This window comes from Tiliqua scincoides, chromosome 1 (assembly GCF_035046505.1).
Source record: "Tiliqua scincoides isolate rTilSci1 chromosome 1, rTilSci1.hap2, whole genome shotgun sequence".
Taxonomy (NCBI): Eukaryota; Metazoa; Chordata; class Lepidosauria; order Squamata; family Scincidae; genus Tiliqua; species Tiliqua scincoides.
In genome coordinates, this window is record NC_089821.1 from 174,590,283 (window position 1) to 174,605,624 (window position 15,342).

General features: G+C 43.0%; 2 pseudogenes; one reads left to right on the forward strand and one right to left on the reverse strand.

The window, feature by feature from the left end:
* Positions 1–2,083: 2,083 nt before the first annotated feature.
* Positions 2,084–2,203, reverse strand: LOC136638132 (5S ribosomal RNA; annotated as a pseudogene).
* Positions 2,204–3,814: 1,611 nt separating this feature from the next.
* LOC136638327 (5S ribosomal RNA) lies at positions 3,815–3,935 on the forward strand (annotated as a pseudogene).
* Positions 3,936–15,342: the final 11,407 nt, after the last annotated feature.

Sequence of the window (15,342 nt, forward strand, 5' to 3'; positions counted from 1 at the left end):
TATTGTTGGGTATTTCTAATTTTCTAATCTCCAAACTGAAGACCGCTGCACAGTAAAAATGTGTTCGCTGTCCCAAGCAGCACTAGCTGTTTCACTGGTTTGCTGCTTTGTTCTCTAGCCATGTGGGCACAGGGAAGTTCTGGGCAGTCATGTCTGTGTCCCAGACATCCTGGTGCGAAGCCTGCTGGGATATCAGGCCATAAATGTCCAGAGAATCCCAATGCCCACATGGCTGAGGAATGAAGCAGTAGAGCAGCAGAATGGTAAGAGCTGCTCACAGAAGGAAGGGATTTGGGCAAATGCTGGATCTGACCCGTGGGCCAGGTTTCAACAAGCCCTGTGCTAGCATTTTAAAAAAACAAACTATAATCTTAATATTGCAGTAAGTACAGTCCAATTCATTGTATTCACATGAATGCTTCTGTTTTCTTGTTCTATCTGAAGTCTAGAACAGGAGTGGCCAAACCTCTGCTCAAGAGCCACATGCTGTTCTTTGACTCAAAGTGCAGCTTGCAGAAATATGTTGCTAGAGCTCCTTTTTGCATCACAATTAGTAGAAATGGTAAATAAGAAATTTTCAATTTTCCAATCCCTTCCAGACCCAGTCCACCTCCTGGTCGATCCTTCTCCTACCTAAACTGCTCCCTCCCCACATCTGTTTCACCCTCACACCACCCTCTCCCACCCCCTGGGCCAGCACAAACTCACTGCACCTGGGGTTAGATCCAGCTTCCTTGAGCTGGCATGGGCTTCCACACCAGCTAACTCCTGAGTAGCTAACTCACCAGTTAACTCCTGAGTTGGTGAGAAAAGGCTTTGTGGCACTTTCGCAACACTTGGAAGCCAGCTCAGGGGGCCTGTGCTGGCTCAAGCCTCAGTATATATGGCTTTGTGAACAACTCAGATACCTCATCCTCTTGAATAGCACTACCCCTTCATTCTACAGGGATCTGCAGCTTCCAATGAATGGTACACAACTTTTGCAGTTTTGACTTGTGGTAGCTACATGGAGTGCACCGTTTCTAGAACACACATATTGCTGAATAGAATGGTGACAGCTTGATGGCCTCTGGCAAGGGATGATCTGAGTGTGTTTGTTTGTTTGTTTAAGTCTGTGACATCTCATTGGCATACTACAGTAAGAGGGAGATTTATGCCAGAACTAAGTATTCCAGTTTGGGACAGGGACCAGATGCCATTTTCCAAATGAATACCATTACAGGCATTGTAGGATTTTTATTTTAAGAACTCAGCATAAGCTGCCAGCACCCTGGATAGTTAAACCCACCCTCTTATCCATGTAATGTGTCCAAAATAAAGGGAATAGGAGAGAATACACTCACAACCTGATATATTTCCCTGAAGACTCCAAATTTGTTTCTCCCCAAATAACTTCAAGGCATTATTCAGCTAAATATTTAAATACACACCTTGTAAAATCCCCAGTGGAATGCATCTGCCAGTATTTTGTTACTAAAATAGCCCATGCATAAATTAAGCATGGAGGAGGTGTTTGGCAATTCAGCCTAATTGTTTCAAACTTTCAGTATGAACAATGGCATTCTATATATAAGGATGTTTACTCCCTAAACAAATCTGTCCACAAACAGATTTGTTTAGGGAGTAAACATCCTTATATATATAGACTGTGAGCTCTGTCCACAAACAGTTCTGCCACAAGTATTTTTTTTAAACATAACATTTTTTTTCTTAGTTGTGAACGCCAATGAGACTGTGGCTAAAAATTACACAGGCAAGGGCACACGTAATCCGAAATGGAATAAAACATGCATCGAAGAGTTATGTTTTTGTTACAGTTGACAAATATTGATCCGCAATTTGGGTTTCTGATTTCCACCGACAGAAGGCTTGCAGCATTAGTGGAAGGTAAACCTCTTCATTAGCCAGTAAACATATAAGTACTTTTAAAGTAAAACCACTATCTGGTACTCCATAAACAGGATCTTGCTGCTGGAAAAAGATACATTGCATTAAAAAAAACACAACGGGTTTGAATTGGCTGCATATCCTATTGAACATTTGCTCCGGTTGGCAACCTTCAGTCTCGAAAGACTCTGGTATAAGCCTACAGCACCTGTTATTCCCAGGCAGTCTCCCATCCAAGTACTAACCAGGCCTGACCCTGCTTAGCTTCTGAGATCAGACGAGATCAGGCATGTGCAGGGTAACATTTGCTAGAAACACATTAAATATTACTCTGTGATATTGAAGATATGTTTGCATATACTCTCAAATCTGTTCTGACAACGTACTGATGTACATTGGCTTTACAGATTTCTTTTAAGAAATGAGTTTCATTGTTGATCTATAACATTTTTCTCTTTTAACATGCATACTTTTTTTAAATTGAGAGCAAACTGATGTATTGAAGCATATCCTCTCAAAATCTCCATTACATATCCTCTCATTGTCAATGAAACTGGAACAGAAAATAATTGTCATTCCCAAAAATTAGTTAGACGAGGCACAAAGTAATCCCACTCCTTCATTCCTAGCCTCAAGGAGGGCTACGGGTTTAAAAAAAAATGTTCCCTTTCCATCTGTGTTCAACCTTCCATGTAAGAAATGAGAGATCAAGAAACAGTGGGCATTCTGTTCAAGTCCCTCCAGCGCTGTGACTCATTCTATTCGCAGTTGTTTTTGCCCAAGGGGGCCCGGCTGCTAGTACTTACCACTTTCTTCTCTCTCTTCTGCATCAATGAAAAACAGCCAAGACTGAGACCCTTGTTTTCAACCATCTGGTCTCCCGTTGCAATAATAAAGAGGGAACAACTCTTTGAGGACTTAATTATTAAAAATGTTACATTTGGTCTTTATGCAAAAAAGTAGCTAGAGATATAAATCAAGCATTACTAAAGTTCATAACATTCAGAATGAACAGAACAGAAGGGAAATTATATAATCACATCCACGTTGAACATTACAATGATGAATGTTACAAGCCACTCTCTGCCAGTCACTTTTTGACCTAATTACCATATCGCTTCTAATTTCAGAGAAAGATTGCCGTCAACTTTGGATAACGTCGTTTGTGACCATGGCCCCATTCCGCACGCCAAGAGAATAAGACGAGGCAAAATATTTGTTAACAAGGGAAATTATTTGGATTGATTATTCTGGGGTGGAGCACATGACTGGATGTGCTTTTAAACATGGGTTAACTTGTGCAGATGGGGGAAACTATTTTGTGTGTTGAGACCCTTTGTGGAGTCCAAGGCCACAGCTCAATGGTTCAGCAGGGAAAGAGGAAGAAGAAGGTGAAGGTGAAAAGTGCAATACACCATATTGCAACACACAATTTTGTTACGGGGAAAATTTAACAATATTAGAGAAGGGAAATAAAAATAAGAGTCCAATTCTATGCTTCAACCCCCTACTGGTGCAGCTGTGCCAAAAACAGGTGTGCTATATCCAGTGTAGGGGTTCGGGGGGCGGGGGTGTGTGGATTGAGAGGCTTCAGAGGGGAAAGTGGATAAATCCCTTTAACCCTCCTTAAGCACCCCACTCTGCAATGGGTTTCTTTGGATGTGTGCCAGCGATTTCACTGGCACAGGTTCAAGGAAACAAAGGGGGTGGGGAGGCTTGAAATGGAGGAGATAGGATCTGGTGTATGCCATTGCTACCAGATCCACTCCCTTCTGGCCCTGGTTCCTCCCCCTCAATTTCCAGAAACGCCCCAAATCCTCCCCCTCCCCCTCTGTCCCTCCCACTGTTCGCCTCTCGTCAGCAAATGGAGCCTTCACCACCAGCCTGCATGCGTGGCTGCCAGTGACTGCACTAGTGGCCTTGTCACGCTTGCAAGCAACTGTTACCCTGCACATGCCTGATCTCGTCTGATCTCAGAAGCTAAGCAGGGTCAGGCCTGGTTAGTACTTGGATGGGAGACTGCCTGGGAATACTGGGTGCTGTAGGCTTATACCATAGTCTTTCGAGACTGAAGGTTGCCAACCTTCCTTCTAGCAGTGCCAGAGTGCTTGAAACCATAGTGCAACTTCTGCCTGGATCCTACTGGTTCTGCTAGTGGAACATGTGATCCTTCAGTGAAACCCAACAGCAGAGCAACGGGCTGTTAGATGAGCACAGTACCAACTCACAATAGCAATAATTTCTGGTAACAACATCCTTCTAGAATTGCCAAATGTTATTAACCCCGAAATGGCATACACAGAGTATTAAGTTTCTAGCTGAATTCCTCCAAACATGAGTTCATCAGAGTATGCGCTGTACTCCTGTCCTGATAGTTTTGTGAGCATCTGCAAATTGCAGGCCTTCAGAACAGAACAGTCTTCATTTATGTTTGAACAGGATGCACATGTTTGCCATCGATCTTTTCATAAAAATATCTATATCTATAACACGGCAATTACAATGCCTTCAGGTTATAATTGAGATGGATTCAGCAATCCTTTTCAAACCTCCGGGCCCCTTTTGTCAGACATATGCCACCAAAAGAGTAGGCAAAGAGGCGATGAAGTAGAAATATTTGTACTTATGTCCTGCAGGCTACCCAAGTGCCCCCTCCACCATAGGATGCAGCACACACCACTCCGGTGTTTGTGCATCAGTGCTGGTGGTGGGGGATAGAATTGGTCCTTACATACATTTAATCTTTATACAGAATTTTCAAACATGACATACAATGGCCATTTGGCTCCAATACTTACATTTTGAAATCTACACCTGTGTGAGTGAGGGACTGATACAAACTTACTAAAAATATCCTCCAACTAGTGAATACTTTATGCTAAAATGGTAACAGACCCTCTAAAAACACAGATTTACAACACAATCCTATCCATGTCTACTAAGGTTACAATCCTATCCACATGTTCCTGGGAGTAAGCCCCATTGACTATACTAGGACTTACTTCAGAGAAGACACACATAGGATTGGGCTCTTAGTTCTATTGTGTTCAATGAGACTTAGAGCCCAATCCTATGCATGTCTACTCAGAAGTAAGTCCCATTATAGTTAATGGGTCACTCCCAGGAAAGTGTGTATAGGATTGAGGCTGGGTCTCTAAATCAGGGTCTGTTACCAGAAATTCCAGCCCTACTTAGGCATGCCAAGGATTGAAGCTGGGAATGGGACCTTATTAAACTTCCTTAAGATGTTGTGTTTTTCTGGGGGCATTGATAAAATTATTGTGACATTTTGAGGTTCTTTCTTTCTGCTTCCCAGGCCAAACAATGTATAATTTTATAAACCCCTAGTTTCTTCCCAGCCTTAATACCCCACTTTCCTCACCTTTTTTCCCAAACTAAAAAGCTTCTGATTACTTTAGTACCCCTTCTTTGCACCTTTGCTCTTTGTACAATGTAGATAGTTCTTTGTACCTTTCCCCATGATATCCTTAGGAGATGGAATTGCACTTACAAGTATCACTTCTGCCTGCACAGCACAAGTGCCTGGCTTCTCTCCTTACAGATTGCTTCTATTTGTGATGTGCACTTATGTCTGACTTCCAAGCATCATTCTGTCAGCAACAGGCACACATTGCCTGGGTTCACTCCAGCAGGAATCAAAGGAGATAACCAAAGGAAGGGATAGGTGCATGAAAACTTTTCAGTTGTGTGGGGCTTCTCTTACAGGTGCATGGCTGCACAGATTACATGAAGCAGTACTTGCCAGGTTACATGCAATCCCCCAGATTACATGCATCCCCCCATGAAAAGGGGGATGTACTTTTCACAACAAGAAAAGGCTATAATGTTTGGGGCTTTTCTGTTTAGAAGGAAGATAACACAAGACCCAGGGGTCATCCCATGAAACTAACCAGCAGGAGATTTAGCCTGGGTAAAAGGATGTACTAATTCACACAGCATATAACTATGTGTATACAAAATTTGCTACTCCAAGATGTGGTGATGACTACTAAGATAAGTGTAAAAGGGGTTCAGACAAATGGATTGAGGAATAGGCTATCAGTGTGTAGTATCGTGGGTCCATATGCAATAAACACAGACCAATTAGCATCCACTTCTCCAGTTTATTCCATTGGTCAAAAACAGCACACCAACAAAGGCAATAGCTCAGCCTATATTCCCATAACTCCACCCCCAAAAATCCCTACAGATCATCCACACCTGTTGCAAAGCTCTGGGCTAACAGACTAATTACTCACTCCCAGTTACTCACAAACCCTCTTCTTTCAATTAACTCCTTCATACACAACAAGTGGCTATTGGATTAGTCGTGCTAACTCCAGGCCATAGTTTTCTGAACATGAGGTGGGGGAGAGCAGTGATGGAAGAGATGTATGTCTGTCTCCTGTTGCTGGGCTTTTCAGAGGCACCTGGTTGGCTCTTATAAGAAACAAAATGCTGGAATAGATGGGACACTGATGTCATCCAGTGAGACTCTTCTTATGAGTGAGAAACCTTTGAAGCCTATCCCTTTTGAAGCCTAGGGGTCACCCCAAGACATCCTGCGGCAAGCAACAGCAGATGAAGAAATGAACAGGCCTTGTGTGTGAACACCCCACAGGCTGCCATTGCATTTTACCAACTCATCAAAAGAAATACACTATAAGACACAGATAGCAGCAATTTACGTGTTGGCACTTTTATTTTAAGATAGTTCTTAAAAATAGGCAGGTGTGAATAAGGAGAATATCCTCATTTTGGTATAGATGTTTCACTTTGCATACATTTAGGCAACTGCCTCAGAGAGCGAATTGATAGCAAAGGTTCAAATCTAAGCTCAATAAAATGAAATTTAAGGGGTAGTCTTAAACAGATTGGCTAATCTGTCTCAGTCTAAGGCTGCAATCCTAACCATACTTTCCTGAGAGTAAGCCCCATTGAACAAAATAGGACTTACCAGACCTGGTTAGGATTGTGCCCTAAATCTATCTCAAATGGTTGTTGAGAAAATGGAATTAGATTAACCCCATGAATACCACATGGAGCTTTTTGAAGATATGTTTGATACAAATGTGATATATACATCAGCACACCTTAAAACTGAAAGGGAACAAAGGCATACTATGATGAAGATATGACTATTAAAACGTAACAATATAAATTACTTATGGATGATTAGCCCCCCCAAAAGTGACTTGGTAGAACAGTTCTTGCACTATAATCTTGGTGGATGCTTCATGCTGAGCAAAAAAAGAGAGTATACCCACAGCTTTCAGTTGCTCTGGTATTAGATTGTTACATTTTGAAGGTAATAAGTAAAGACTATACTTGCAAATGAAATACAATTTAATTTAGTCTTTAATTTAATTTTAACATCTTTTTAAACATCTTTTAATATCTTTTTTAACATCTGGTTACAGGCCTGATCCTTTTCTAATTTGCTGCACTATGCTCTTTCACCTGGTTATTTTTTTCTTATCTGACTACTGTTTTTATGATATGTTATGTTTTTATTTGTTTTTAAATTGTTTTGTAAGTTGTTTTTTAACCTTGTTTGTAAGCCACCTTGAGTCCCTTCGGGGAGAAAGGTGGGGTAAAAATAAAGTTAATAATAATAATAATAATAATAATCCACTAATTTTTCCTTCTCCTTTTACCTTCTTCTCTACAAGAATTACATGTTGACTATGAAGTTCCAAAGGCAAATAAATGCAGTTTTAAAACTGCTAGCCAACAGATAATTAAATTAAAGGTGCATGTCAGAGAAGCAAAACAAAAGAAAACAAAATTTTGTGACAGTGACCTGTATTAGAATATAAATTCATTTCCGAAAGGAAAAGAAGAGATGCAATCAAACTGGAATGAGTAGCTTAACATATGTCACTGGTAACAATCATGCTTTGATAAAGGGATAAAATAGGTTTTCTAAAGCTGATTGACAAGGGATGCACAAAAGAATATGAGGATGATGTCATCACTTTTATTGATGGTAATAACATTTGAGACTTTTAAAAGTATGTTATGCACTCCCTCCTCCTCTGAGCAATAAGAAGTTCCTTGGGGTGGTTCAACCTGGAGAGATTGCTAGAGGACTGGATGTAATGTTGTTCTTGTTTACAAATATGCAAATAATGCACAAGAGGGCAAGAGGCATGCAAGCTCCTACAAGGCAGCAGGTCGACTAGCTCATATCAGATCCCTAGAAAGAGTCACTTCTGGACCCCAAGGTTACAAGCCGTCTATCCAACTTTACAGTGCTGATGCAGCCATGCTAATGGGGCATGCATTGCATTCCAGGGATGGGAACTCAAGTCAGGTGACTGAAGTCTTCATTACGAAGATCAGTGTTTTTCACTGACTCATGTACACTCAAGTCACGCATGTGGAAGACTTGGCAAAACACTCAAGTCAAGTGTCCCTCACGCAGCACTCGGTCATCACATGTGCAGATTCAAGTCTGTCTGTATCTGGGTGTGATTGTTTACTGTTTTTGCAGCGTGAAAAACTTGTGGGGCCATCATTCAGATCGGGAGAGCAGCAGGGAAACTCCAGCCAGGACACAGGGAAAAGTTACTGTTTTGGTTTTGCTTTTGCATCGGGCCGGAGACGTGAGCGGTTTCTCTTGCCCATCTCTAAAGGAACCAATGGTCATTGGATGTAGAATGGGCAGTATGGTTTTTTTTCCTTTGGTTGAGGCAGGGCAGAAGAAGGAGCCCAAGGGGGTTCTTGCCTTAGGATTGGCTGGAGAAGCCTAGGGAGAAAGGAGACAGGGAAGTGAGGGGGTTGGGTTTGTAGAGATCATGCTTTCCAATTGAATCGCTGCTGTGAGCTCCATTCTTACTTGGGGGGAGGAAGCCCCATTGAATGTACAGCTGCAGTGGGACTACTTCTAAGTACTGCTGCAAAGGAATGGGTCATTCTGGTAAACCTTGCAGCTGCTGCACATGACCCTCCTCCCTCTTGCCGTTTCTGTCCCTACTCTCACGCAGTCCATCCCACACTCTTCTGCACTCTTTACAGATGGAATTGGGCAGCAGGGGAGTGGTTAAAGAGAACTCCAACATGCACACACACACACACCCCAGCAGCAGAGCCATTTCCCCCCCCCCCCCCGCACCTGACACTTGTATCAAAAAAACTTGTGACTTGAGTCTTTTCAAGTCACAAAAACACTCCAGTCAACTCGGAAACTGCTCCCCATTAGGACTCATTTTTGACTCGAGTCACAGGGAGTGGAGACTTGTGACTTGACTCAAGTCAAGCTGCATTGGATTTTCATATCTCTGCTGCATTATGTGGTCGGAAGGCAGTCACACAGCTCTTCTCAAGGTAAGGGAATATTTGTTCCTTTACTTCAGGGTTGCATTGTGGCTCCATCAGCACTGGAAAGTTGGTTAGGATTGGGCCCTCAGTCTGAGTCAAACTATGGATTTACTGTTTCGTCACCTTCACATGCTTACATCAGATGGTTGTGCAGCAGAAAGGACCAAACCTCTTCTAAACTCTGATAACTATTACATCTGATACATACTATTAGTGTGTGTGTATACACACACACACACACTAATAGTATATTAGACTAGATGTAATACATCTATTACATCTAATAGATAACATCTATTCTCCCAAAAGAGATCACCAGCTACTTCCCAACCATTAACTCCCATTAACAACTTCGTAGAAACATCATCTTAGGTTCCCTGGGCTATTAGCCAGACATCTGCCAAATGAAAGAAATGGCCGGTCATTAGTCCTTATAGTTCTGTTGACTCAAAAGATGTATACTGTAAACAATGAATACAGAGGTTTCTAAAACAGCCCCATTTATCTTGTGCCCTTAAGAAAACAAACACTTAAATAAATAAGTAAACAATTAAACAAGTAAAGTTTGTGGAAAATCAGAAAAATGTCAAAAGTTGGAAAATGCATAAGGAAAGCAGTCTTTGAGGTACAAATGAAACATAAGCAAATATTGACTTTGGAACTCTGTCAGAGTTGGCATTGACTTGAGCTGCTCTGGATTTGTTCACTGACAACCCAAGCTTATCAGGCTGTGGCTTTGCTGAAATGCACATTCCATCAACGTGGTGCACTGTATAGCTGTTGCAAAACGCTGTTCACCATTGAGTGCAGCCAGGCTGCTGTTTGCAAATGACACCTGGCCATACCTATGCAACAGCAGTCACCAGGTGAGCCCCAAAACACTAAGCTGGTGCAGGGGTGGGCAGTGGATGAAGGCAGGCGGAATGGACTGAGGACCAGGGTAGAGCAGTGGCGTGTCAAGAGAAGGAAGGGGATAGATATTGGCAACAGCAGCTCTGGAAGTATCCCCCTTCCCAGCCTCAGTCTATCTATCTGGGTCCACTCAAACTTGTGCCAGTAATCTGAGCAGATACATTGGAGCAGTGGAGGCTTACCCTAGGGCACGGGAACAAATGTTACATTACCCTTACCTGAAGAAGGTCTCTGTAACTGTTCCCCCAAAGGATACAGCGCTTGTTCCAGTGGCATGGCTGCTTGATGGTGGTGGTGGTGGGGGGTTAGACAGGATCGGGTTGTCAGACTATTTTGTTCCATTTCTCTTCTTCGTAGATCTCTTGCTTTTGCAGTGAGAGTCTCTGTGAAGAGTCACTCTGAAGCGCAATAAGACAAGACAGGTGTCCTCTTTAATGGGACTATGCCTTCTAATATCTAGGACTGGTGCTATGAACTGGCTCACATCTGGGCTCTTCTTCTCTTAGCCATGTTTGTTAAAAGGAATGTGAGAGTGTCACACCCAGCTTAGTTACCTAGAAATTCCAATCCTGAATAAGTAAAAGCTAGCAAATCCCAAGAGAATGCCTCCAGCTTAACCCTAAGGCTAAACCCAGTGAGACTGCATGGGGGGGGGGGGGAATGGTTTCTATCTCACTGCCTTCAATGCCGCAGCTGAAAACTACATCTGGTCATGTGGGTCCATATGGTGATGTGAGTGATACATTCATGGAATGTTACCGGTTCCGTGGTGTCTTCACATCTTGTCTTTTTAAACAACCAAAACTTCATTGAAGTTCTTGGGCTACAATCTAGAATAAAACAGATGATTGTGATAACATAAAATCTATATTCTCCATAACGGAAACAACACACAAATCCTCTGTAATGATGTGCCTTTAACATGAACACATGGACACATGGGATAGCACTCTGGCATCTCCTACCATCTTCCAGGTAGAGTGAATGGGAAGACTTAGAGTAAATGGCTGCAATCCTAACCACACTTTCCTGAGAGAAAGCCCCATTGAACAAAATAGGACTTACTTCTGAGTAGACCTGGTTAGGATTGTGCCCAATGCTTGTGTTCATGTCAAAACAGCCATATTAAGAGGTGCAATAAAAAGTAAAAACAAGAGTTATTTGCATGGGAACACACCACCAAGCCGCCTAAGCATTGAGGTGAACAGGGGGTAAAGCTATTTGACCAGACAGTCATCCAACATTCAAGTGTTCTGTGGTGCATCATCCTTTTGTGAAGAAGCAATGGAAGAAAGCATAGTAAGTGTCAGCAAAGGCAGTGCCAAGAGTCAGCCACATCAGGCTATGGCCAAGAGTTTGACTGGCTGGGCGGACCCCTGATCATTCCCTGTACTGGTGGCAGAGGTGGAGTGAGGCAACTGAAAGATTTGTGCCACCACTGTTTTAACCCCACAACCCATCTACAAATGGGATGCCCCCCCCCCAAGGTTCTCTCTGAGGGTGGGAAAGAGCAACTCTGCCCCATGAGAGAGCTTTGTGCAGGGCTCCTAAAGCCTTTTCCAGCTCTGATTGTGAGGGTCAGACTGTGGGCAAGGGAAACCACACCCAAATCCAAACCTGAAGGGTCAGTGTTTCAGTTTAGTGTCTTCTTCTCAGTGTTTACAAGGGCAGCATTCTGTGCTGGGAAAGATTAGAAGTAGAGAGGAATGCTCTGGTTAGGGTTCGCCTAGATTTGGAAATATTTCAGTTTTTACCCTCCACCGAATTGGCCATTACAATTTGAATTATGATTATATCCATTACAATTACATCCCTTGAAAAGAGTACATGACCCAAGCACCATTTCCTCTCAGGGGTCCATGCCGGTGCATAGACACCTTTGGTAGCTGTGCATCATTGTGACATGTTACAACATTGCCTCCTCCTCACTGCATGGCTAGCCAAATACCCAGTCTGCAAAGGTTTGGTGTGCAGGGGCTGGGCTGGGCTGGGCAAAGAAGGCCACTGCTTGAACTGTAGTGTGGCTGCATTGCTCACAGTCCACTAGACTATTTCCTGTAATTCCTGAGCATTACATTTCAGGCCCTGGAGTCACTTACCAAATCACAGAGCATCGTAACAGGGTGAACAAACAGTTATCTATGAATTAGTACTAACCAGGCTGCTGTGCCCAAGATTTGTCTCTGAGAGAGTGAAAACCAACCAGCTACTCACCTGTTCCAGTTTTCTTAAAAGTGGGAGCATGAAGTTGAAAATAAACCAGCATGCTGGACAAAATGACTGATCTTGTCCAACCATCTAAATGACCTTATAAGTCATGTGTCTCCTGTTTGTATAATTTCAGCTTACTGTGGCAGGACTGGGGGACCCGTTGAACTTCAGCACAGTTGACATTTCCATTAGAAGAGCTGACAACTTTGAAGGCCAAATAACAGATAATTGACGCAAAAAGATATGCTTTTCATAAAAATATAATTTTGCTTCAATCCTGAGCGACACCTGAGGCTTTATGCTGTCTAGATTAAATGTTTCTTAGCACATACGTCTGCAAAGTGTAAAAGAAAGTGTTCTTTCACACTTTCACTGTAGGCAAAGTAACTGAACAGCAGCTACCGTCTGTACCAAAAGCTGTATGTATTATATATATCAGACCAGATATTACATATATATTAAATTTTACTTAAATTCTTGGACTGTAAGAATACTAACAGCCCAGTTCTGAGCTTCCCAGCACCCGCTGAAGCAGCAGCGCCAAAGCAGCAACTGCTGCATCCAGCAGGTGCTGGGAAGCAGCTGGAGGTCTCCTCAAGGGAAACCCCAAGCCCTGCAATGGTCTTCTCAAGTCTGCACCAGCTATTTTGCAGAGCAGAGCTCTGTCAATCCCACCCTCCTTCCACCCTGGTTCTTCCCCCCACCCTCCTCCCACCCTCCCTGTTCCCCCACTCAGTTTCTATGACCCCCAGTGGTAGCATGTCCTCTTCCTACTGGTGCTGGGCCCAGTGCCTGACTGGTGTAGGTCCAGCACCAGTGCTCCTTAATTGGCAGGTGCTGTAAACATGCTTTACGGCACATTTACAACACCCAGCACTGGCTGATTTTAGGATTGGGCCCTAAGTAAGTACTTTCAGACAGCCCAATACTAACGAACTTCCCAGTGCTGATGCAGCCACAGTGTAGTCCCAAGGTAAGGGAACAAATGAAGGAGGCTTTCATGACTGCCCCAAACACAGAATGCAGTGCATTGATATGACTGCATCAGTGCTGGAAAGTTGGTTAGGACTGGGCTATCAATGTGGATTCTACGAATATACTTCTGGCTGGCCCTCAGTCTGAATTCTTTACTTCTGTTGATGCAGCAGAGAATTGCTTTTACCTTTTTGTGCTACCGTATCATACTGCCTAATCATGTTTAGCTTGCCATCTCATGAAACACCTTGGTCTTTTACGCCTAATAAAGGTTTTTGAAATTGAATTGGTCTTTTTCCACACATACTACTGCAATTATCTCCAATCCTATATTTGTGCCTCTGATATTCCTACCCCAATGCAGAACTTTACATATACCCCTCTTGCAATTTATTTTGTTCACATTTGCCCAGTTCTCTATACTACCAAAATATTCTTGGATCATGTTCCTGTTCTCTAGGATTTTAGTGAAACCTTCCAATTTAGTGTCATCTGCAAATTTGATGGGTTCCCTCTACTCCTTCATTCAAGTTATGTACTCGAAATATAATTTTGAGTAGGGATGTAAGGGACTTCAGTTTTATATATATGCTTCAGGTAGTCTAGGTATAGTTCCACTGAGTAAACTGGAGTGACTCCGATTCAGACCATAATTTGGTGCAAATGCAGCATTATTAAACTCATCCTACATTTCATCCCTCTGGTGACTGCATTTCACAGCAAGGTGAACTGAGTTCATGCAGCAATTAATAAATGTATAAAGCATTTTGGGGATGAAAGGCTCTCCATTAATGTAAGATCATTATCATTATTGCAAGAAAGACTATTCTCACAGCCTTTGTAGTTTTGTTGGAAGTGAAAAAAGCATCTCATCACTTCAAAGTATGTTTAAGCTGACTTTACAGTTCCATTTGCATCCCAAGATAGTTTGCATATAAGTGGTGGAACCTTTTTAACCTGGTCAGCTTCCATCTATAACTTGGTCCCATTCCCAGTTCTCCAATAGAACTGTGATGCAAGCATCTTACAGCACAGTCCTACCTAATTTCCCAAACAATGATGCAGCAGTGGTGGACCTGGGGTGGGGGCAGAGGGGGCAAAATCCCCGGGCACCACATTCACCACGCCCCCACTGCTGCTGCCTCCGCCCACCACACCACCCTGCCCCACTTGCCTGTTGGAGCTGTTCCACGAAGCATCACGTTACACTCAGCAACACATGGAAAGACTTCTGAGGCTACTTGTGTGATCTTAAGCAATACTTCTGGTTTTGTCAGGAAACCGCAAGAAGCCTCAGAAGCCTTTTTGAGTGATGCTGTGCATTGCGTGAGGCTCCGTTGGCCTCGGTGAATATCCCGGGGAGGTGGTATGATGTGGGAGCAGCATGTTGCAGACCTACTGTGATGCAGCCATGCCAACAGAGTGCATGCTGCATCTCACAGGGGAGTTTTGGGTGAGAAGTCCTCCTCAGAGTAAGGGAAGATTTGTTCTACTCAGGCCTGTTCCAGCTATACAACTAGTGCAAGTCTGAGTGGACACACAAAGGCAGATCAAGGCTCGGAAGAGGGATATTGGTGTTACTGCTGCCACTGAATCTGCCATCTTCCAACAAATGCATGCACAATCATATCAAGATTGTTTATTGCAATGTTTCATCGATGTGCATATAGGCAATGGTAAAGTTAGGGAGGAAATCATGATTGCTGGCTCAAGACTGCTGGGAAAAATATTTAAGATGCAACATGGCAAGTTTAACAATCAAAGCTCTGGGATCTGACCATGGGACTGACTAGGAGACATGTCCGGTCTACCCATAACACAAATGGGATAGCTTGCTCCTAGGAGTTAATCTTGAAAGGGATTCTACAGACATTGTATAAGGCCCTCCTGCCACTACTGTTTGTTCCACATATATGACTGCCTGTTTCCAGACCTACATTCTTCCTTACCGATTAGCAGAATGTCCTGCAAGGCTTATTGGCAAGTGTGGTGGAGGCAGAACACAGGATTTCTGAGTGAGAGGACAGCCATAGG